This window comes from Gouania willdenowi, chromosome 3 (genome assembly GCF_900634775.1).
Source record: "Gouania willdenowi chromosome 3, fGouWil2.1, whole genome shotgun sequence".
Classification (NCBI taxonomy): Eukaryota; Metazoa; Chordata; class Actinopteri; order Blenniiformes; family Gobiesocidae; genus Gouania; species Gouania willdenowi.
Window position 1 is genome coordinate 10,891,026 of NC_041046.1, and position 22,281 is coordinate 10,913,306.

A 22,281-nucleotide genomic window follows, 5' to 3' on the forward strand; every position below is an offset into this window, starting at 1 on the left:
CATCATTAGACAGATCCAGTAAGTGCCCAAATACAAAACCGTCTCGATCTACTAAAGTATTAATGAATTACATGGATGATCTTGGAATAGGTGACGTATGGAGACTGAACAATCCAACTAAAAAAGAATACACCTTCTTCTCCCCTGTGCATAAATCCTTCTCGACTTTTTTCTCTCAAATAAATCCATTGCACATAAGATTTCCTCTAAAATACATCCTATAATCATTAGCGATCATGCCCCGATATCCCTCACCCTGAAGTGTGACCCTAATCAGAAATTATCCTCTCTGTGGCGCTTTAATACTTCCTTACTTAATGACAGTGAATTTGGTAATATGATAAGAAAAGAATGGGAGGACTTTCTATTAACAAACGATTCTCTGGAAGTGTCACCGTCCTTACTCTGGGAAACCGGCAAGGCTGTCATCAGAGGGAAGATTATATCATACTCTTCTTATAAGAAAAAACAGGAACAGATAGCAGAAAAAACGATCGAAGAAAAAATTAAGAAACTTACGGAAGAATACGCAGCTAACCCGTCTGAACTTTTATGGAAAAAACTCCAAAATACAAAACTTAATCTGGACATAATTTTATCTAAGAAAACGGATTTTATTTTACAGCAACTACGGTACAAAAACTTTGACTACAATAATAAATCAGGCAAATATTTAGCAAATCAGCTTAAACACAACAAAGAAAACTATTTCATAGCGGCAATTTCTGATAATTCAGGTCAAACTTTAAACTTACCTCAGGACATTAATAAGGTTTTTCATGATTACTATCAAAACCTATACTCATCAAACTTAAACCCTGACCCTGAAGATATGAAAACCTTCCTCAATAACTTAAACCTACCACAGCTCACCATAGAGCAGAAAACCACCTTAGACTCACCATTAACCTTACAAGAACTACAAAATGCTTTGGATAGCATGTCAACAGGCAAAGCACCAGGTCCAGATGGGTTCCCTGCTGAATTCCTAAAACACTTCTGGTCAATGCTGGCTCCGCTCTTTTTCAGAGTAGTAACAGAGATTAAAAATAAAGGTTATGTAGGAGGTCACATGAATACAGCAAACATTAAATTACTACTTAAACCAGACAAAAACCCCATGTTACCCTCAAGTTACCGTCCCATCTCACTTATTAACACAGACATAAAAATTATTTCCAAAGCACTCACTTCCAGGTTAGAGAAAGTCGTACAGTCAATTATATACCAAGACCAGACAGGATTTATTAAAAATAGACACTCCACAGACAATGTTAGAAGACTGTTTAATTTGATCAACATGGCACAGAACTCTAAAAAGAAAACAATAATCTTGTCACTAGACGCAGAAAAAGCATTCGATAGAGTCAACTGGTCGTTCCTCCTTGCTGTCCTTGACAGATTTGGCTTTGGAGATTCATTCATACAATGGATCTCCACCCTATACTCTAAACCTAAGGCCTCAGTAACCACAAACAAAATAACATCCCAAAGCTTCACACTGCAGAGGGGATGACATTTTACTCTATTTAGAAGAACCCCAATCTTCATTAGAAGAATTATTTAAACTAATAAACAGCTTCTCTAAACTATCAGACTATTCCATTAACTGGTCAAAATCATCAATCCTTCCTTTAACGAAAAATTCATGGAACCCAGCAATCCAAAACCCACAATACCCCTCCCCCACAAATATAATTAAATATCTAGGCTTAAATATATCACCAAACCTAAATGAATTAATTAAACTGAATCTAGACCCTCTGTTGGATAAAGTCACAGAAGACCTGCGGAGATGGAACAATCTCCCCATCTCACTCCTTGGCAGAATAGCCTCAGTTAAAATGAAAATCTTACCTAAAATAAACTATCTGTTCTCTATGATCCCACTGAAACCACCAACGCAATGGTTCAAAAGATTAGATTCTGCAATTACAAAATTCTATGCTAAGAATAAAAAACCCAAAATAAGCCTTTCAACTCTTCAAAAAAATAAAAGCGAGGGAGGGTTGGAAGCCCCTAATTTCACGCATTATTACCTAGCAAACCAAATTCTATATTTAACAGAATGGTTAAAACCAAAAGAATACCACAACACCTGGCTAGAAATAGAACAGCTAGACTGCAAACATATTAAACTCTCTGATCTCCCTTTTATCACTATGACCCTGAAACATCATAACTGCTTTAAAAACCCACTGATTGCCTCCACCCTGACTGCGTGGTGGAAAGCCCTGGACATAACAAATGTTCAATTAAAAACTAACATGCTGTCTCCAATCTGGCACAACCCTGACTTTAGAAACAAAAAAACACCACTCTATCTAAAAACATGGGAAGATAGCGGAATTATTCATCTCCAAGACCTCTTCGAAAATGATAAGCTCAGGACATATAACAATCTAACCCAAGCATTCGAGATAAATAAAAGTAACTTTCTACAGTACTTACAAGTAACAGAGACAATAAAGAAAACTACTCCACTAGACTTAACTACTTTACAACCTCCAGAACTGGCTATATATATGAAAAAAATTTCAACAAAATCAAAAAAACTCTCAAAAATATACAGAGCGCTCTCGAACACTAACTGTAATTACTTACCAATCGCGAAGTGGGAGGCTGAACTCTCAATCACCCCGAGCACTGATTTCTGGACAGAAATTTGTTGTAATACTTTTAAGATGACAAAAAACACAAACCTTCAGCTAATTCAATACAAGGTCCTCCACAGATCCCACATTACCCAACAGAAAATGCATAAAATGGGCTTCTCAGCAACAGACATCTGCTCTCAGTGCACCCAGAATACAGCGGATTCCTATCTACATGCCTTATGGCTTTGCCCCCCAGTTCAACACTTTTGGATTCTAATCACTGAAAAACTGTCCTCCATTTTGGACTGCAGGATTCCTTTATCTCCAAATCTTTGTTTGATTGGAGACCTGACAATGCTTCAACTTCCAGCAAACCAATCACAATCAATCCTTGCGGCACTAGCCATAGCAAAAAAAACAATATTACTAAATTGGAAAGACAAAAAATCCTTAAACATAAACCAATGGCAAAATCTCCTCACAGAATTTATTTCCATGGAAAAGATGTCTGCTCTCAGAAAACAAAAAAAAACAATGTGCTTTGAGGAGCGTTGGACTCCTTTTTTAATTGCATTAAATCTAAATTTTTAAAAGCCTGATGATCTAGCCTGCAAGCGACTGCCAGCACCACTCTTTACTAACGCACTAGCCCAACTGTAGGCCTGGGCCGCCTTGGGCCTCTGGGGTGGTCTTGGCCGGGATGGCTGGGGTGGGTTGCCGGGGTGTCTTGTTGCCTCGGCACGGGTGTGCATTCCTTCTGGGTGTTCACGAGGTCCCGGGGCTGTTTGATTTGGCGCTGTTGCCCCTTGCATACGCATCTGGTTGGTCTCTGGGGCTGGGGCCCTGCGTGCTCCCCTGCCGCTCCTTCCTCCTGCTCCCTGTCCCCCTGTCTCGTCCTCCCCCCCTCCTCCTCCTTTGCTCTTGCGCCCGCCATCCTGTTGGGTTGGGTGTGGGGGGCTCCCGTTGGTCTGGGGCACTGGTGGGGGGGCTGTGGCTCCCGCCTGGGGGGCGGGCGGTGCCGTGCCGGATGGGTTGGCTGGGGGGTGGTCTCGTTGGGGGGCCTGGGGTGGTGGGGTCCTTGGCTACGGTCCGGGGGGATCCGGGGTGGGGGTAGCTTTGGGGGTGGCTGCTGCCCGGGGTCGGCGATTGCCTCCTGGGTCGCTGGGTGGCGGGGTGTGGCTGTGGGTTGCTCCGTCGGCCCTTGCGGGTCCTCGGCTTGGCTCCCTAGGGCGCGCCCTTGCCAGGGATGTCGCTTGCGCGACGAGCCAGGCGGGGCCCCCTCCGGGGCTTTTGTTTGGCCGCAATGGTTGGGGTGTGGCCATTACGGCTAGGGGTGTGGGGTGGGGGGTGCTATGGGGCCTCCCCGGGGGTCGTGTTAGGTGGGTGTGCGGGGGCGCGGCGCGTGGCTCTTGGCCTGGTGGATCCGCGTCGGGATTGGCTGGTCTGCTGGCTGGGTGCACCGGGCGCCGTGGGCGCCATTCCGGGGCGGGGGCGTCCCGGGGGTGGATCCGTGGTCTGGGTGTCCGGGGGCGTGCTCTCCTGTCATCTGCCCGGGGACCGGCCGCGGCGCGTGGCGGCGCTGCGCAGCCTTGGGCGGGGCGGGGCTGGTGGCCTGGGGCCCGCTGTAGTCCGGGGTGTGCTGGCGTCGGGGGGGTGTCTCGTGCCGGTGCGTGGGTCGTCGGGGATTGCCTCTACTGGCGCCGTTGGTGTGGGATGGCGGTACCGGGCTGGGGGTGCTTTGGTACTCGGGCTTGCCGGTCCGTGGCTGGCGGGGTGGCCCTGCTTGGCGGTAGATGGTGTCCTCTTTCGTCGGGGGGGCCGGGGCCGCCTCCCGGTGGAGAGTGTTATATCGTGGCGCCGGGTGGGCCTGTGCTGGCCCTGGTGCGGGCACGGGCCTCCCCCCTGCTCGGCCGCCCTCCTTGGCGGCGGGGGGGCGTCGCTCTGGGCCGGCGTGCGGCGGGGGTTGCCCCCTGGAGCACCGGGGGATGGGGTTGGTGCCTGGCTGCGCCCGGGGGTGGGGGGTGCCGCCGTGCTCCGCGGGGCCGTCGCGGTCTGGGGGGGTGCCGTGGGGGGGGTCTCCGGCTTTGCTGCTCCGGGGCCCGCAGTGCCGCTTGCCCGTCTGCACCATCTACCCTCTCGCGTGGCCCGCCATGCGGACGGGCCCGGCTCGCACCAGACAGGCTCGCACCAGACAGGCCTCCTACATGTACACTTCACCTCACTCCCAGCTGGTCTGGCTCACTCACATAATGCACCACACACCCATACCCAACCCTTGGGGGGCTGGATGGTGGGACTGGGGGTGGAGGGGGCCGCCACCTGTGTCACTATGTAGTGGCGTGGGGGCGGCACTCCCACCTCTAGTTACCATACTAATCCCTCCAATTTTAATCGCACTTCAACATGCCACCCCCCTGAGGGTGTACTCACCTACACCCTCCGGCCTATTACACCACATACACATATATCCACAGAGGCAGGATGGGGAGCACCGCTCCCCTCCTTCCCCCTTCTTTTAATTACACCCCATACATTCACTAAACACACATTCACACAGGAGATAGGGAAGTGCCTCTCCATTGGGGAATGGAGAGGCACCATAACAGGGTGGTGGGTTGGTTCACATATTTGGGCCTCTCCGGTGGGGGCCTGGCTCCTCTGTTGGTGGCTGGGCCACTGCTTAGAGTAAAAATACATCAGGATGGTGCGGTCGGGCGTGGCGGTGGGTCTCGGGGGGGCTTTGCTGGGGTCTCTCCTTGCGGGGTCTTTCCGGGCGGTGTCGGCCTGGTGGGGCGCGGGGGTGCTTCCTCCCCTTGGGTGTGGCTGGGTGCTTGTTTCGTCTCCTGGTGGCCTTGGGGGCGGGCCCCGCGGTGTGCGGGCCCGGGGCGGCCTGCCTCGCCGGTTTGGGGGGGTGGGTGTGCTGGGGGTGTGCTGGTGTCCTCGCCGGGGTTGGGGCGGGGTTGCTTGGCGCCTCGGGGTGATGCTGTTTACTGGGGGGCGGCGCTAGCTGTTCCGGTGGTGGAGGTTGCTGTCGGCCGCCTGGTGGGTCTATCCTGCCGTTTGCGGACTGGTGGGTGGGTCCGGGGCATCTTTGGCTGGGGGCTGCTGTCCCGCACTTGATGTGTGCCATTGGGGTGCCTCCGTCCCCGCGGTGGGGATCGCCGGTTGCTCGCGGGCCGGCGGGGGGCGCTGCTCCGTGGCTGGCGCTGTCCGGGGGGCGGCGGGCCCTGGGCTGCTGGCCGTGGGCTGTCCGGGGCTGTGCGGTCCTGCTGGGCCGTGGCCGGGTCCCGGGCGGGGGTGGGGGATGCGTCCCGGGGGGCTTGGCCCGGGGGCTTGCCCTTGGGGGGTCCTGGTCCCGGGGGGTGCTCCTGGGGCCCGGGGTGCTTGGCCTGCTGGCCGGGCCGGTCCTGGCGGGGGTCTTTCGGGGCGGGTGGCGCGTGCCGCGCCCTTGCGTACCTACTGGTACGGCCCCTGCTTGGGCAGTGCCCCGTGAGGTAGGGTGTCGGGGGCCGGAATAGGGGGCCACATCCCGGCGGGGCGGTCTGGCTTGGCCCTTGGAGGGGGCCCTGGCTTTAAAAAAAAAAAAAAACTGAAGCTCGTGGCGCGGGCGGCATCAGTGAAGGGTGATCTGGGGCGCCGTGGGGGGCTAGGTTGGGGTGCCTGGGGGCCGGCGGGGAGACTCCCAGCGGCCCCCTGGTGCCTTATGCGGCTTGGGGTGTGGTCGTCCTCCCTGGGCGGGCTGCTCCTGGTGCTGCATCTGTTCCGGGTCCTTCTGGCCTGGGGTCGGGCCCCTGCTGGCTCTGGGCTCGCCGGCGGGTGCCCACTGGCTGCCTGTTCGGCGCGGTTCTGGTCGTCTGCTGGGCGTGGGCTTCGGCTCCTCCGCTGGGGCCTCGGGCAGGGAGTTCTCTGGGCCCTCCCCTCGGGGGGTTGGGCGCGGGGGTGGGGTGGGGGGGTGGGGGGGTCGATGGGGTGGGGGGTCTGGGGGTTGGGGGTGGGATCGGTGGCGTGGTGCGCTGGGTCCTTGGCTCCTTGGGGCTTTCTCGGGTGTGTATGGGGGGGCGATGGCTGCCTCTCGGCTTGGGATCTTGGGGGCGTTCGGGGGACTGCTTGGCCGTGGGGTGGTCGCCGGGGGCCCTTAGGCTGCCTGCTCTTGCTGCTGGCCTGACTGCTTCTTCGGGCCCGGGGGCGGCTCTTGGGTTTTGCAGTGGCGGTACTTGGAAATACATTTGTCATGGATGCACTGGCCTTGGGCTGTGGGATAACACTCATACTGGGCTCAACCTTAGACACGTTGTTCCCAAATACCTGTTTTATGGAATTTCCACTCACCTCTTCCTCTGTTCACAGCCACCACCATTATTCCTAAACCACACACTGGTCACCAAACTGGCTTGACAACACAACAATAAACACAATATACACAACCACAATTTCACATCGCATCACTTAAAACTATTCCCCACCCATTCCAAATCCTATTTTGTATCCCTCTTCCCTGTTAACTTCCCCACCCCCCTCCAACCCCTCACCTTGGTGTAACACTGCCCTCTCTTTTTTACATCCCCCCTTTAATAAAGTATTTCTTACCCTTCCCTCGGGAGGGCTGGTGACGGTCACAATTATGCAATGAAATAAATAAATTTATTTAATTGCAATAATAAAATATGCATTGCTGTCAAAAGATTGCACTTCTTGTAGTGTTAACCTTCGACAGCATGTGCAGACAAGGTAAAAAATAATTTTAAAAAAAAGAAAAAAAAAAAAAAAAAAGTAATCAGACGATACCAGTAAAAAGCAATTAATTAACACTAAAAGGTTGCCAAGCATGGGGGGGCAATAAGAGCTCATTGACCCCGAGAGAGGAGGTGGACTGGTTATCGCCGCTGGTGGGTTAGATGAGACCTATATTCTACTTAGACACTGCAGCAAAACCTTGTGAATGCATGGACGTGAAAATTGAGGCATGAACGTGTGCGGTGTATGAATGACTGAACGATGACACGTTACGTATGCCTGAGAGAACCGTGTTGTGAGTGCGAATGTGCCGTGGACGTGTCATTGAGTGATTGACCGATGAATGGCTGTTTGACTACACATGTTCCTCTGTTTCACCTTCCTTTCCTCCTGGGTTTTGATGCACTAGATCTTCTCCCTGTTTTTGCCAATTATGTAGTGGGGTGTTCAGAAAACACTGCTGCTTGTTAAAAGAACTATGGTTTTAGGCCTTGGGCCTTCTAAAAAGTTTACCAGGTTTTAAAGGGTTTTTTCTGGGTGTTTAAAAACACCAAACGACATTTTTTATATATGATACCACTTTCAGTGGAATGACTGGCTTTGACCTTGACTGACCTTACATGTTCAGTGTCCATGTTTTTTTGTTGTTATATGTGTATACTCGTTGTGGTGTGCACTTGTCTATGTCTTCGTCTTAGTTGTTGTTATTGTGTAGCTTTTTTCAAAATACAGGTCGCTGGCTGTATACTCTCAAAGGAGACGAATCAGATCCAACTAAAGAAAAGAGATATTTTAAATTATTCATTTAAGTCTTAATGTTTTCCTCTCTTTCTGTTTCTGAGTGTTTCCTAACAGAAAATGCCACCGCCTTCTCGACTCCGATCCTACCTCTTCGCCGCCATGCCTGGTCACTGCTCTTATGATGAAGGATGAGAATTAAAGGGAAGTATTGTCCATAACTGTAACTGGGAAGCAAAGGGGAAATAGAAATAGACACGTGACAATATGACATATTGTGGATGTTCTAACATAATATCTATTCCAGAGACTACAGAGACTTCCAATCCAACTGCAAAAGTGGGGACAGATCTTCAAATTTCCAAAGGGAGCGTACAGTTGACCCTGGCTTTGACCTTTTAAGGCGGAGGAGGAGGAGGTCGAGGAGGTTGGAGGGCACAAAGGCAGGCGGACACAAGAGAGAGGAAAACGGAGACACATCCAAAATGATCAGATAAGTGATTTTCCAATGATATTTATCATATGGTTTTAAGAATCCAAATGTATTCTTATGTAAAAAAGGGAAGGGAGGGGCCAACGTCCCTCTGATTTCTTGATTTATATTTTATCATAGGAAAATATACCTCAAACCCTCCAACCATTTTCTTCTTGTTCCACCAGCACTTAGCGTGCAAGACCATAAAACACCTTCACTGGGTGTAGACACTTTTAAGGGAAAAATTAAGTGTTCTCAACATTGGGTTGGTGGCCCAATCTGGGTCGCCTGAGATTTAAAAAAGGGTCCTCCTGAAATTCTTGATAATTGATTGAAATAAGAGATAGTTTAAAGTTAAGTAACTTCCAAGTATTTAAGGAAGCTCTCCAAACCGTGCTGGGGCTCGTCACCCCTACGAATGGGATAAATACAGAGAGCAAAAGACAATATGATTGTTCGACTCAACTTAACTTTAATTCTGTCTAACCTTAAAGGGCCAATAATCTTGCTAAACTCTGGTTCAGACACAGAATAGGAGACACTTTTGCCACCAATTGACCTTCAAAATTAAGTAAATTACATCTCAAATAATAATTATGAGGGAAATGAATGAAATAAATGAACTGACAAATTCAGCTCTATAAAAGAATTAGGCTATGTGAATAGGTGTGGAGTGTTAACACTATTCAGAATAAATAAAGGATAGAATAAGATTTCTCCTTCACAAATAAGAGATAGCAACGAAAAATGAAACAAACAATTTAAATAAATAAATAACATTATTTATTTATTTGGTTAAACTCATTTAGCTTTCTCACATCTCCATGTCTCCCAATTGTATGTATTCATCTTGAGAAGACATGTAATCACACTCCACACTTCTCCGTCTGACTTGCATGTACTTCTCCGTCCGACTTGCATGTCCTTGTAAACAGTGGTTCTCAAATTGTTGCTTCTCACCAGGTAAGTAGATGTACCACAGATAATCACTGCAACTCCAGCTATGCTTCTTCTTACTCCAGGAAAAGAAAATCGAATTAATACTTCCTGCTTTTCTTTCAGCCTCATATTTTCCCACTCGCGTGCGAATGCTACAGATAACATTGAGCTAGCATGGCTAAAAGCTCACTAACCCACACCTAACCGTTGTGTGATTGTGCAGCAGCACCTTTCAGGATCTGAAAAGCTCTCAGATTCTGACCTCTGACCTGTCTCTGCGTTCCTGGCCATACTAACTATTCATTTAGTTAGTTAACTAACCCTAACACCCCTCATCTACAACGCCGACCTAGAAATGAACGACCGAAGGTGGACCGACACTTTCCGAATTCAACTTACGACCCACACGGCAGAAGGTCGCGGAGCGAGCCACGTGGATTCACGCATCACACTCCAGGAAGGTGCCAACAACACCACTGATCGTGGAACCGCAGTAAGGAGCGTTTCCTCTTTTCTGGATTAGGAGCAGTGTTTTGAGGAGCCTTTGTTTGCCCTGAAAGTTGCAACGAAGGGCAGAAGAAAAGTCCCCGGGGTTACAAGTTAATCTTTCAAACGGGGCATATGGTCTGTTGAAACCTTTGAAATCCAACCTTGAGGACATCGTGGGAGATCACAAGCATTTTCCCGCTGTGATGAAGAGGTCACGAGCCCCTCTGTTTATGCCCCAGGAGCAGGCTGGAATTATGCCACTATTCTGTCGTTTCATGTCACTCGTGTTCTGGTCATCGATTGGCGCGATGGTCCTGTCCGCGGTTCCAGTACTCCTCTGGCTCCTGGCCTCCAGGGGGACAATCGAGGACACTGGACTTGAACCAATGAATGCAAGTGTTGTTCCTAATGTGAGTGATTCTTTTTACAGGGTGACTAATGCAAGCAGAAATAGACGCTGGATAAACGATATCGTCCTGCACAACACTTTAGCTGCGACCAATGTTCACGAACACCTGGTACCGATACGCGCACTATCAAGCTGAAAGTAGGGGCCTATCCAACTGTTTTTGTTCTTACATGCCTGTGTCATCAACACACCCCCGCTTAACCGCGATACCAATGGATGCTTCCGACTCCTTTTGTTATTTGTCTCACTCTAATTTCGGCATGGGGGACCCCAACCGTTGTTCTAAACCGCCAGTAAAAAAACTGACTACACTACGCGATGACACATCTTCCGCTATGTATGTAGATTACACGCGATCCACACTTTTTTCCCTTCTGTTTCGCCAGAAACGGAACTCGCAAACTAGGCCAGATTCCCGGTCATAATTGCAATTTTACTTAGTCCTGAATGCGACACCGCACATAATTCGCACACATGTGCCCACGTTCATACACCCGGGACTAATAGTTTAATTTAGCGAACGGTTTTGACTATGCTCAACTATTCCTCTTTTGTCACGAAGTAAATGCAAATCCCACACTCCTTTGGACTTTAATCCACACGACAATCTGGGGTACGGCTGCGCGTCGAAACCTTAGAATACAGGTTTATGTCCTTTGTTAACGCTTAATGGTCCTACAAAGTAGAATGGTCCTAGACCTACAGACCGTGGCCAAAAGAGGCGTTTGCGCAATGGTAGGTGCATCTTGCCACGCGACGCCATGAACAAAGACCGCCACGTCCTGTAACCCTTCCGCCGCCGGAAGCCCAGCCTGAAGTGTTTATGATGAGTGTTTTTGATGTCTCAGATGATGACTCTGCTTACTGAGGACACCTACATATATTTTTGTTGCTGTGCCGTGCTGACATTTATACCATGTGTGTTTTTGCTACTAGTGATATATATTCCATATTCATTGATCACCAATGATGTTAGTTGCTAAGGATATTTGATTTTATTGTGCAGATGGTCTTGTCTCACGTAATATTCATTATGTGTTCATGAGGTTCTATGCCTTCTCCTCCTTTTTCTTGCTCCGACTTTGAGGGATGCCTGTGTCCCCTGGAAAAAATAATGCTTATATCCATAGTGTTATAACGGTGTCAATATCATTTGTCCTACGGACCATGAGGTTGCGCTAGAATTACACTAATTTTGATTAATGTTTTATGTGTTTTGGGCTGTGCTAAAGTTAAACAACTTACTAACTAATTTCGCTTTTTTTGTGTTGGACTTTGTCCAAAAAGAGTGGATTGTTGGGGCAGAATAATTAGTTATGCTTAATAATATAATTACTTATATATTTTAATCCTTAAGCCTTGGGGTGTAACTTTCCATTGTGTGACTTTCATGTCTTAAACCTTGCTGGGTCAAACTGCCTTGTCAAAAGCACACAATATCTCCCCAAAACAATAAACGCACAAGGACGCATAGGCATTCTGTGTGCGTACTCACATGCTCACACAGTCACATGTCACATAGCACACCCCATACACATTCATTCACACACACAAACACAAACGCACACTCCTCCGTCTCTAAGACAACCGACAGATAACAGAACTGGTTGTTTAGACCCAAAAGAACAAACTGTCTTTCTTTTTTTCACCCTCTGTCCTCACCTCCTCCCGCTGCCTCTGCCTCTGTCTCAATCTCGGGGGGGGAGGAGGGAGGGGGGAACTAAGGAGAGATATACGTGGCTTTAATATTGTGTCTCGTCACTCTGTCTTTGGATCGCCTGGCCAGGGGGTCACCATTTTTGTTTCCACTTTGTATTCTTTTATTTAGTTTAGAATAAACTATTTTTTATATAAAATCATCAATGCTTCTCCTGGACTCCATCATTCAACCAGAGCAATGAATCATGTCTTCAAATGAGGTCAACCGTAAATTCAGCCGTAACACACCTACAAGATATTTTCAGCACTTATAAACCCTTTCCACCACGATTTGTCATGGCCATTATTTGCAAGTTTAAACTAATTGTTCCTAATTATTAAATTACATTATCCCATTTCACTTCTTTTCCACCATTAGTAGTCACTTTTAACCCATTTTATTTCTGATTAAAATGAGGATTTACATCTTTAAGATGACTGTGATATGGCTCAAAAGGTTGAGAACAACTGCCTTAAATACGAATAAAAACATTTTTTTAAATGAGAAACAAAAAAAACTAAGTTATATGTAATTTTTTCAAAAAGGGGGTGACTTCAAAAAGAGCCTCAAAAATCCAACTTTTTCCATTGTTTATTCATTTTTTTACATGTAAAAAACATGCATATACAAGGGAACAAAACTCACCAAGAAAAATGCAATATGTTCATTAAACAAATGAAACTTTAACTTCATATCTCCAAGAAATCAAGTTTTAATCTGCGTCAACTGAATTTCAAATTCTAAACATTATAAAATACCTTTAAATGGAATTTAGTCACCAATAACAAAAGCTCCACATAGTCACACTTTTTGATCATTTTTAAAGGTGCAAACAAAAAAAATTGTATGATGAATAAATGTCAATTCAGAACAGAAAAGAAATGATATAAACACAAACAGGAGAGTCTGTCTTTATCCTTTTTACAGTTTTCTGCTAATTAAGAAGATTTTTAGTCTAGAATCAACCATTTCTATTACAGTAAGAGTGAGAATGATGTAAACTTCACCCCAAATATAAACGTTTTTGCAAGAAGAAAAAAAAACAACAAAACCAAGAAAAATTTGGTAAAACCCACAAACCACGGCTCGTTGATCAGACGGACTGGAAAACTCGATACGATATTATAATATTTAATAATAATACGTATTATTAAATGAAGACATGAAAATGAAGATGTAGTGATGAGCCAGACGGAAAATGAAACTGAAACTAAGCATTGGTGGTTCAGTGGTAGAATTCTCGCCTGCCACGCGGGAGGCCCGGGTTCGATTCCCGGCCAATGCAACGTTCTTTTTCCACTTTGGGTTCACATAATAATTTAATAAATAATTACCAAATATAAACCAATAGCATCATGATTGAGTATTATTTCTTGGTTTTTTTTACTTTAAACGGTAAAAAAATCCGGGAAAAAAAAGATAAATTGTTTACTATGGCACTACATCACTTTCACGATAACTTGCACTGGCTTTTCTAAAATTACCAAAATATTATTTATTTCACGTATGTATTGTTTGAGTTTAAAGCTGACGGAAACATAATTTTTTGCAACTTCCATATTTCACATGTTTAATCCGAGTATACATTGACATTTAATATAAAACCACCAAATACGATGAGATAGTCATTATTGAGTATTATTTCTTATTTTATTACTTTAAACGGTACAAAAAAACAAAAAAAAAAAACAGGAGGTTGTTCACTCTGGCACTACATCACATTTCAGAATCAAAGATATTTTAGTTATCCCAGGGGGAAATTACTTTTGTCACAGAGGCTCAATAAATGTTACAAATAAAAAGAATGAACAAGAAAGGAAAAAAAGGGGGAAATTCACACAAATAAATATTTACATAAATAGGAAATGATGTAGAGTTGTAGGTCAAACATGAATTAGAAGAAAAAACAACAGAAACAATAAAATAAGATAAAAATAATTGTGGTCCAAATATCGACGTCACAAAAATGTGTGAAACTGCCGCTGCTTAAAATCGAGTGAAATTCCGAATGAATAAAAGCAAAAATCTAGTTTATCTGTTTTAAATTGACTTGGTGGAAGCTAAATATGGTGTTTTCTGTGTTTAAAAACGAAATGTTTTGGAGAAACGAAGGACAAACTTTCTACAAAGAGGCTGTAAATGTGGTGTTTCACTCCTAGCGGTAAGATGAAACTACAGAAAATAATAATCCACTTTCTATTGTCATTGCCAATACATATTAATAAAGTGGAAACAATATTTAGTAATATCGTTCCTTAAATCAGGGGTTCTCAACCTTGGGGTCAGGACCCCATTTGGGGTCGCCAGATGCCTTCCAGAAACAAATTTTCTGAACAATTTGAGCCCGTTTTTGCTTATTTATTTTTTTTTTTTGCAATTACACCAAACTTGCCACAGTTTAACCTATTTTCATCACCTTTTCTTGTCATATTTTTGCTCCTTTTAATGCATTTTTGCTACATTACTCCCATTTCTGCCACTTTTCCATCACATTTCAATGCCTTGTCTGCATGCTTTCCACCATCAAGATATTTTCAGCACTTATAAACCCTTTCCACCACCTAAAGATGCATATGTTGACCTATTATCATAACTTTTAACCACATTCCATGCTTACTTTTTGCCAATTTAACCACATTCACGATTTGTCATGGCCATTATTTGCCAGTTTAAACTAATTGTTCCTAATTGTTAAATTACATTATCCCATTTCACTTCTTTTCCACCATTAGTAGTCACTTTTAACCCATTTTATTTCTGATTAAAATTAGGATTTACATCTTTAAGATGACTATGTGATATGGCTCAAAAGGTTGAGAACAACTGCCTTAAATACGAATAAAAACATTTTTTTAAATGAGAAACAAAAAAAACTAATTTATATGTAATTTTTTCAAAAAGGGGGTGACTTCAAAAAGAGCCAAAAAAATCCAACTTTTTCCATTGTTTATTCATTTTTTTTACATGTAAAAAACATGCATATACAAGGGAACAAAACTCACCAAGAAAAATGCAATATGTTCATTAAACAAATGAAACTTTAACTTCATATCTCCAAGAAATCAAGTTTTAATCTGCGTCAACTGAATTTCAAATTCTAAACATTATAAAATACCTTTAAATGGAATTTAGTCACCAATAACAAAAGCTCCACATAGTCACACTTTTTGATCATTTTTAAAGGTGCAAACAAAAAAAATTGTATGATGAATAAATGTCAATTCAGAACAGAAAAGAAATGATATAAACACAAACAGGAGAGTCTGTCTTTATCCTTTTTACAGTTTTCTGCTAATTAAGAAGATTTTTAGTCTAGAATCAACCATTTCTATTACAGTAAGAGTGAGAATGATGTAAACTTCACCCCAAATATAAACGTTTTTGCAAGAAGAAAAAAAACAACAAAACCAAGAAAAATTTGGTAAAACCCAAATTTTGTACACTAATTTAGCAGCACTATGATGTGGTATTTTGTTTTTACGCTCCACAAGCGTCGGGTTGGTTTCTGTTCATGTTAATGTGGTTAAATAGTAAAGTTCAGTCAAATCCCTGCCAGTCGCTCTGCTGAGTCGTATTCCAGCTCAGTGCTGATGTAGACTCCCTCCAGCAGCATGGGCGTCACGTGGTGAAGCTCTGAAAAAAAGAGGCGAAGAAAACAAACCACGGCTCGTTGATCAGACGGACTGGAAAACTCGATACGATATTATAATATTTAATAATAATACGTATTATTAAATGAAGACATGAAAATGAAGATGTAGTGATGAGGCAGACGGAAAATGAAACTGAAACTAAGCATTGGTGGTTCAGTGGTAGAATTCTCGCCTGCCACGCGGGAGGCCCGGGTTCGATTCCCGGCCAATGCAACGTTCTTTTTCCACTTTGGGTTCACATAATAATTTAATAAATAATTACCAAATATAAACCAATAGCGTCATGATTGAGTATTATTTCTTGTTTTTTTTTTTACTTTAAACGGTAAAAAAATCCGGAAAAAAAAGATAAATTGTTTACTATGGCACTACATCACTTTCATGATAACTTGCACTGGCTTTTCTAAAATTACCAAAATATTATTTATTTCACGTATGTATTGTTTGAGTTTAAAGCTGACGGAAACATAATTTTTTGCAACTTCCATATTTCACATGTTTAATCCGAGTATACATTAACATTTAATATGAAACCACCAAATACGATGAGATAGTCATTATTGAGTATTATTTCTTATTTTATTACTTTAAACGGTACAAAAAAACAAAAAAAAAAAAAGGAGGTTGTTCACTCTGGCACTACATCACATTTCAGAATCAAAGATATTTTAGTTATCCCAGGGGGAAATTACTTTTGTCACAGAGGCTCAATAAATGTTACAAATAAAAAGAATGAACAAGAAAGGAAAAAAAAGGGGGAAATTCACACAAATAAATATTTACATAAATAGGAAATGATGTAGAGTTGTAGGTCAAACATGAATTAGAAGAAAAAACAACAGAAACAATAAAATAAGATAAAAATAATTGTGGTCCAAATATCGACGTCACAAAAATGTGTGAAACTGCCGCTGCTTAAAATCGAGTGAAATCCCGAATGAATAAAAGCAAAAATCTAGTTTATCTGTTTTAAATTGACTTGGTGGAAGCTAAATATGGTGTTTTCTGTGTTTAAAAACGAAATGTTTTGGAGAAACGAATGACAAACTTTCTACAAATTCCTTAAATCAGGGGTTCTCAACCTTGGGGTCAGGACCCCATTTGGGGTCGCCAGATGCCTTCCAGAAACAAATTTTCTGAACAATTTGAGCCCGTTTTTGCTTATTTTATTTTTTTTTGCAACTACACCAAACTTGCCACAGTTTAACCTATTTTCATCACCTTTTCTTGTCATATTTTTGCTCCTTTTAATGCATTTTTGCTACATTACTCCCATTTCTGCCACTTTTCCATCACATTTCAATGCCTTGTCTGCATGCTTTCCACCATCAAGATATTTTCAGCACTTATAAACCCTTTCCACCACCTAAAGATGCATATGTTGACCTATTATCGTAACTTTTAACCACATTTCATGCTTACTTTTTGCCAATTTAACCACATTCACGATTTGTCATGGCCATTATTTACCAGTTTAAACTAATTGTTCCTAATTATTAAATTACATTATCCCATTTCACTTCTTTTCCACCATTAGTAGTCACTTTTAACCCATTTTATTTCTGACTAAAATGAGGATTTACATCTTTAAGATGACTATGTGATATGGCTCAAAAGGTTGACAACAACTGCCTTAAATACGAATAAAAACATTTTTTTAAATGAGAAACAAAAAAAACTAATTTATATGTAATTTTTTCAAAAAGGGGGTGACTTCAAAAAGAGCCAAAAAAATCCAACTTTTTCCATTGTTTATTCATTTTTTTTACATGTAAAAAACATGCATATACAAGGGAACAAAACTCACCAAGAAAAATGCAATATGTTCATTAAACAAATGAAACTTTAACTTCATATCTCCAAGAAATCAAGTTTTAATCTGCATCAACTGAATTTCAAATTCTAAACATTATAAAATAATCTTTAAATAGAATTTAGTCACCAATAACAAAGGCTCCACATAGTCACACTTTTTGATCATTTTTAAAGGTGCAAACAAAAAAATTTGTATGGTGAATAAATGTCAATTCAGAACAGAAAAGAAATGTTATAAACACAAACAGGAGAGTCTGTCTTTATCCTTTTTACAGTTTTCTGCTAATTAAGAAGATTTTTAGTCTAGAATCAACAATTTCTATTACAGTAAGAGTGAGAATGATGTAAACTTCACCCCAAATATAAACGTTTTTTCAAGAAAAAAAAAACAACAAAACCAAGAAAAATTTGGTAAAACCCAAATTTTGTACACTAATTTAGCACCACTATGATGTGGTATTTTGTTTTTAATTAAATTAACACTTTCTCATCAGAAATACTAGCCTGTAAATATGCACTACCTGGGGTAAAACATTTAAAGCAAATAAAATTGAGGTTAAAAACACGTATTCCTCTGCTTGACAGTAAATAAACATGCTCAGATGGATTTAATTTAACTTTAAAAAGTTCACACTTAAAAAAACATTTACTGACCCAATAAAAACTCATCAAAACCTCAGGTTTGAACATCAAAAGCCCAAAACTGGACGGATTTATTTAGCCGCATTAAATTATGATGCGCCACTGACCTCTAGCGGCAAAAACAGAAACTACAAGTTGGTGCTTTTAAAACTGATTTAAGTTGATTCTTCTGTGAATAGTTTTCAAAATAAAACCCCGAGACAGCCATTAAACGACACCACTTTTACATTTTTTTTGTGGAATGGAGACATTGTAGATGCTTGTTTTTGTTTCCTTGCAGGTGAAACTGTGAAGGCCTTTGTTGTGATGACGCACACAAACGCTCCACAAGCGTCGGGTTGGTTTCTGTTCATGTTAATGTGGTTAAATAGTAAAGTTCAGTCAAATCCCTGCCAGTCGCTCTGCTGAGTCGTATTCCAGCTCAGTGCTGATGTAGACTCCCTCCAGCAGCATGGGCGTCACGTGGTGACGCTCTGAAAAAAAGAGGCGAAGAAAACAAACCACGGCTCGTTGATCAGACGGACTGGAAAACTCGATACGATATTATAATATTTAATAATAATACGTATTATTAAATGAATAAATGAAATACATACACGAAAATAAAGATGTAGTGATGAGCCAGACGGAAAATGAAACTGAAAGTAAGCATTGGTGGTTCAGTGGTAGAATTCTCGCCTGCCACGCGGGAGGCCCGGGTTCGATTCCCGGCCAATGCATCGTCCTTTTTCCACTTTGGGTTCACATAATAATTTAATAAATAATTACCAAATATAAACAGATAGCGTCATGATTTCTTGTTTTTTTTTTTTTTTTTTTTGTTTTTTACTTTAAACGGTAAAAAAATCCGGGGAAAAAAACAGGAAGTTGTTTACTATGGCACTACATCACTTTCATGACTGGCTTTTCTAAAATTGCCTAAATATTATTTATTTCACTTATGTATTTTTTGAGTTTCAAGCTGACAAAAACATAATTTTTTGCAACTTCCATATTTCACATGTTTAATCCGAGTATACATTAACATTTAATATAAAACCACCAAATACGATGAGATAGTCATTATTGAGTATTATTTCTTATTTTATTACTTTAAACGGTACAAAAAAAAAAAAAAAAAAAAAAACAGGAGGTTGTTCACTCTGGCACTACATCACATTTCAGAATCAAAGATATTTTAGTTATCCCAGGGGGAAATTACTTTTGTCACAGAGGCTCAAAAAATGTTACAAATAAAAAGAATAAACAAGAAAGAAAAAAAAGGGGAAACTTCGAAAAAAAAAACCCTAATTTAATTAATTAATTTTTTTCAAAAGGGGGGTGACTTCAAAAAGAGCCTCAAAAATCCAACTTTTTCCATTGTTTATTTTTTATTTTTTTTACATGTAAAAAACATGCATATACAAGGGAACAAAACTCACCAAGAGAAATGTATTACGTTCATTAAACAAATGAAACTTTAACTTCATATTTCCAGGAAATCAAGTTTTAATCTGCATCACCCAAACATTTTATGGTCATTTCATGAACAAAGAAAAAACACAGCAAACAGTTTCCTTTAAGGCTGTTTCCAACAGGAAGTAGAGGAAGGTTTACAATGGAAACCAGTGAGCAGTGGTTCTTGATGTGGGGTTGATTGAAGACGCAGAGCTACAACCATAATGGGACGTGTTGGAGACGAGTTACTGGAAGTAATGGGAATAAAAAGGGTCACGAAAGGCACTTCTTGTGTTGCAACAGAGTGTCTTAATATTGTAAAGTCATATTTCGTCAACTAAATTTCAATTTCTAAACATTATAAAGTGACTAAATAGAATTTAGTCACCAACAACACAAGCTCCACATCGTGTCACTTTTTAAGGTGCAAACAAACAAAAAACGAGTATATTGAATAAATGTCATTTTAGGGCAAGAAGAAATGATATAAACAAACGGGAGAGTTTTCTGCAAATTTTGATAATTTTTTTTTCTACAATCAACCATTTCTATTACAGTAAGAGTGAGATTGATGTAAACTTCACCCCAAATATAAACTTTTTTTCATGGAAAAAAAACCCCAACAAAACCAAGAAAAAATAAAATTTGGTAAAAACCCAAATTCTGTACAATAATTTAGCACCACTTTGATGTGGTATTTTGTTTTTAAAGAATTTAACACTTCACGTGGTGACGCTCTGAAAAAAGAGGCGAAGAAGAAGAAAACAAACCACGGCTCGTTGATCAGACGGACTGGTGTCACGGTCTGAGTTTACCTCCGTACTGAGATTATAACCCTAACCCTAACATAATCAAATAAACAAATAAAACATGTTTCCGTTCACTTTGGAAAAAAAAAGAATACATTTTTTTTTTTAGCAAAAATTCATTTTTCGGTAGTGCGCGCATGTGCATATATGCTCATATGCAATCTCAGTACGATGTGAACGCAAACCATGACACCGGAAAAGCCGATACGATAGTATAATATATCATAATAATATAGATGATTAATTAACATGTTGCGATAGTAGATCTAATGTACTGCACTAGGAGGAGATGGCAAACCAAACCAAAAGTAAGCATTGGTGGCTCAGTGGTAGAATTCTCGCCGGGCGGAAACAATTTTTGTTTTTGTTATTTTGCTTCATTAGTGTGAATATTTGATACCTCACCACAGGGTTACATGCATTTTCACTGTGAAAGCTGTGTGTAAGATCAGAGGTGAAATTAATGGATATAAAATATACTTTAATGTAGTTGCTTTGATGGGTACTTGTAATTTTTGGGGGGTTTTTTCTAAATCAGTAATTATGTGTTTTAAAAGAAGTAAGATAATTTGTTAAATTTCTCCACTCAACAGTTACTGAGTAAATTATTATTATTATTATTATTATTATTATTATTATTATTACTATTACTATTACTATTATTATTATTATTATTATTATTATTATTACTATTACTATTACTATTACTATTACTATTACTATTATTATTATTATTATTATTATTATTATTATTATTATTATTATTATTTTAAATTACCAATGGACATTGTGAAAGTACAAAAAATAAACGGACCAGACAACAATCAAATAATCCATTTTAGTTGTGTCATTTCTGATCAAAGCCCCTTTCTATGGTGGTTTCTATGTAATATGTTATTGAGAGAAAGTAACTAGTAACTTTTACTTTGAGTACTGTTTAATTGAGATACTTTTTAGTTGTACTTTAATATTTTATGTTTGCTTTACTTCTACTTGAGTAGTTATATCAGTACTATTTACACCTCTGTGTACTGATTAAAGAACAAGCATTGCCGTGATACAAGGAGGTGATGTAACGCGACGCTCCTGTCGTGCACGTTTTGGTTTGTTATGCTAGTAGCATCGTGTTAGCTATCATCAGTTGAAACTAATGGAGCAAATAGAAAAATAACAAAAGCAAAAACTGTTTCCGCCCGGTCTCGAACCGGGGACCTTTCGCGTGTTAGGCGAACGTGATAACCACTACACTACGGAAACAACTGGCAATGAAATGGTCAGAATGTGAAGTTAACACGGCACCTACCGGCGAGGGTGAGTAGTTGAGTTTAACTTTCTTCTGTTTAACCTATTTCTTCTTCTACAGGTATTCACAGCCGGCCCTGCTGAGACCAGGGTTCAATTCCCCGACGGTGAGTCTGCATACTTTTCTCTATCGACTGCTTGAGCAGGGTCAGTGTATGTTTTAGTCATGTTCTTTTTAATTATCAATTATACAATTACAATTATGATTGACCCCACGCTCGAAACACAAATCACACTTTATGGTGAACTTTTCATTGTTTTTACTCCGTGTTTCGTCTCAAACTCTGCTTAGAAGCCGCTTTAGTACTCACTCATGTATGTTCACCAGGGTTGGGGTCAATTATAATTGTAATTGCGTAATTATTTTTGAAACAACTTTCTCCACATACATTGGTGTCTTTATATTTATTTTATTTTTTTAAATAATTGTACATTTTGATTTGATCAGTTCCAATTGTGCAAGAGAGACGTCGCTACCTTTTTAAGTTTATAGGTGTTTATATGCAAGGGAACCGTGGCAAGATTTATTACCAAAAATGAACG

The 22,281-nt window shown here is 41.4% G+C and overlaps 1 long non-coding RNA gene and 4 other non-coding genes across 5 annotated transcripts; 3 read left to right on the top strand and 2 right to left on the bottom strand.

Annotated features, from left to right (window-relative positions):
• Positions 1-1,932: 1,932 nt before the first annotated feature.
• On the bottom strand, positions 1,933-20,498 carry LOC114479951 (uncharacterized). Its single transcript, XR_003676041.1, has 3 exons — positions 19,998-20,498; positions 18,030-18,034; positions 1,933-1,942 (listed from the first exon to the last, which is right to left on the bottom strand). It is a non-coding gene; the product is annotated as an uncharacterized LOC114479951 (long non-coding RNA).
• trnag-gcc (transfer RNA glycine (anticodon GCC)) lies at positions 13,295-13,365 on the top strand. Its single transcript has one exon. It is a non-coding gene; the product is annotated as a tRNA-Gly (tRNA).
• trnag-gcc (transfer RNA glycine (anticodon GCC)) lies at positions 15,876-15,946 on the top strand. Its single transcript has one exon. It is a non-coding gene; the product is annotated as a tRNA-Gly (tRNA).
• trnag-gcc (transfer RNA glycine (anticodon GCC)) lies at positions 18,839-18,909 on the top strand. The gene has a single exon. It is a non-coding gene; the product is annotated as a tRNA-Gly (tRNA).
• A 1,122-nt stretch (positions 20,499-21,620) lies between the features above and the next one.
• trnav-aac (transfer RNA valine (anticodon AAC)) lies at positions 21,621-21,693 on the bottom strand. Its single transcript has one exon. It is a non-coding gene; the product is annotated as a tRNA-Val (tRNA).
• Between the last annotated feature and the right edge of the window lie 588 nt (positions 21,694-22,281).